Source organism: Capricornis sumatraensis, chromosome 3, assembly GCF_032405125.1.
Source record: "Capricornis sumatraensis isolate serow.1 chromosome 3, serow.2, whole genome shotgun sequence".
Lineage (NCBI taxonomy): Eukaryota > Metazoa > Chordata > Mammalia > Artiodactyla > Bovidae > Capricornis > Capricornis sumatraensis.
In genome coordinates this window covers 49,005,063-49,008,008 of record NC_091071.1, presented here as the reverse complement: position 1 = coordinate 49,008,008, position 2,946 = coordinate 49,005,063, and the positions used below count along the sequence as shown (strand labels likewise).

Genomic DNA, 2,946 nt, shown 5'->3' with positions numbered 1-2,946 from the left:
TTCTTAAAGAGATGGGTGTACCAGACCACCTTACCTGTCTCCTAAGAAGCCTGTATGCAGGTGAAGAAGCAAGAGTTAGAACAGGACATGGAACAAAGGATGTGTTCAAAATTGGGAAAAGAGTACATCAAGGCTGTATATTGTCACCCTGCTTATTTAACTTATATGCAGAGTACATCATGTGAAATACCAGGCTGGATGAATCACAAGCTGGAATCAAGATGGCCAGGAGAAATATCAACAACCTCAGATATGCAGGTGACACCACTCTCATGGAAGAAAGTGAAGAGGAACTAAAGAGCCTCTTGAGCAAGGGGAAAGGGGAGTGAAAAAGGTGGCTTAAAATTCAGCATTCAAAAAACTAAGATAATGGCATCCAGTCCCATCACTTCATGGCAAATAGCTGGGGAAACAATGGAAACAGTGACAAATTCTATTTTCTCAGGCTCCAAAATCACAGCAGGGCTTCCCTGGTGGCTCAGATGGTAAAGAATCTGCCTGCAGTGAAGGAGACCTGGCTTTGATCCCTGAGTCAGGAAGATCCCCTGAAGAAGGGCATGGCAACTGACTCCAGTGTTCTTGCCTGGAAAATCCTATAAACAGAGGAGCTGGTGGGCTACAGTCCATGGGGTTGCAAAGAGTTGGACACAAATGAGCAACTAACACACAAAATCACTGCAGATGGTGACTGCCACCGTGAAATTAAAAGGCGCTCCTTGAAAGAAAAGCTATGACAAACCTAGACAGCATATTAAAAAGAAGAGACTCACTTTGCCAACCATGTTAAGTATAGTCGAAGCTATGGTTTTTCCAGTAATCATGTACACATGTGAGAGTTGGACCATAAAGAAAGCTGTATAGAGTGCAGACTGGGGATTATGGGAAAGTCCTCTGGGCCCCCACCCATACCCCTGCAACAATTCCTGGCATCTTGGACTAAAGAATTTCCATTTGAGGAGGAGGTATAACCTGAATCAGATATTTATTGACTCGGCCTTACAACTGATATAAAATAGTTGAAACTCGAACTATCCATAACATCTTGGGAGATCACAGAGAGACACTATAATATGAAGGGCAATGCCCAGATGCTGCAAGGGGAATGTAAAGAGTTAGCACACTTGTGAGCAAGTACGATCTTTTCCTTTAGGACTGACTTGAGAACCACATGAGGGGCTGCCTGAATCCACTGCCACTTGGACAGCGCCCTATAAACAGCTCTTGATTGACCACCACAGAGCTGCTTAGCTTTTGGATGGCAGTTCTAAGGTCAACAGAGTGTGTTCTGTTTGGAAGACTGTCATGTTGATCAAAGAAAGTAAAAATAAATTAGCTCAGCAGGCTAAACTGAATGGTGTTTGCCCCTGTTTTTTACTAATGGGATGTGACCTAGAGCCAGGCCAATATAGTCAGGCATGAGAGAACTGGTAAAACAGTCCTATCAGAAGGATGCTCATGGACTTCCCTGGTGGCCCAGTGGCTTAGACTCTGCACTCCCAATGCAGGGGGCCCAGGTTCGATCCCTGGTCAGGGAACTAGATCCCACATGCTGCAGCTAAGAGTTTGCATGCGGCAACTAAAAAGATCCTGCATGCTGCAACAAAGACCCAGCGCAGGCAAATAAATAAATAGATATTTTTAAAATATACATCTTTAAAAAAGAAGGATACCCGAACAGGATGTAGCTTTATGGAAATCACTATGGAAATTTGAAGAGTGTTTTAAAGGCGGGTGTCTCAATGCCATCAGAAAAACCCTTTTCTTAAGGGTTGATTGGAATAGACGAGCAGATATATCAGTGTGCTTGCTTGAGGTGGCCATCTTGGCCCATGGACTGCAATAAAACAGAAGTGGATGAAGCTACATGCTTTCTTCTCGCATCCTTTGAGACACGAAATGCCAATAAGAACTGTTCTGTCAGCCAACAGCAGTGATGGAAACTGCAGACGGCCACAGAGCAGATTCCCCAGGGGGAAAGCTGGTATGGGACCAATGTCAGAGTCCCAGGGGGCTCTCCTTGCATCCTGATGGGAATAGACCCTGACTTTGGACCAGACTACAAGCACCAGCTGGTAAAGGAAGATGCTCAGTGTACAACAAAAGAACGAGAACAGAAGGTTCTGGATCAATTTAGAACACCCAGTTAGATTTTTTTAGACCAAGGAACACACACTCATTCTCAGAATAGTGATCTGATAGAGAATTGGGATAGGCAATTAGATCATTAATTTCTCTAAAACAAGGGGCATGCATGAGTGCTAAGTTGCTTTAGTCATGTCCAACTCTGTGACCCTATGGACTGTAACCTGGCAGGATCCTCTGTCCATGGAGTTCTCCAGGCAAGGACACCAGAGTGGGTTGTTGTGCCCTCATTCAAAGGATCTTCCCTACCCAGGAATCAAACCTGCATCTCTTATGTATTCTGCACTGGCAGGTGAGTTCTTTACCACTAGCTTCAACTTGGAAGCCCCAAAACACAGGGAGATAGTTATGACAGGCTTGCTTATTCACCTTTACAAGTGTTTGCTCACACTCACCGTGGCTGGTGCTGAGGATGTGTCCCCACTAGATAGATCCTCCTGCTTTTCTGACGGATCTGGGAAGAGGTTGTGGGAGAGGATGCTGATATGACTACCAAGTTTCTTTGATTGTTTTGGCTGCACTGGGTCTTCATTGCCATGCACGGGCTTTCTCTAGTTGTGGTTCATGGGCTTTAGAGTTGAGGGCTCTGTAGTTGTAGTGTGTGGGCTTAGTTGCCCTGCAGCATGTGGGATCTTAGTTCCCAGACCAGGGATCGAACTCCTGTCCCCAGCACTGGAAGGCAGATGCTTAACCACTGGACCACACAGGAAGTCCCTGTCTATGCACTTCTTCCCACTGGGGAAAGATGATGGTATGTCTATATATGTTTCTTTGTTCCCCCATCACCTAAATTTTTTTTCCTAC

At 45.2% G+C, this 2,946-nt stretch overlaps 1 non-coding gene across 1 annotated transcript; it reads left to right on the top strand.

Moving 5' to 3' along the window:
- Window positions 1-1,462: 1,462 nt before the first annotated feature.
- Window positions 1,463-1,535, top strand: TRNAG-CCC (transfer RNA glycine (anticodon CCC)). Its single transcript has one exon. It is a non-coding gene; the product is annotated as a tRNA-Gly (tRNA).
- Window positions 1,536-2,946: the final 1,411 nt, after the last annotated feature.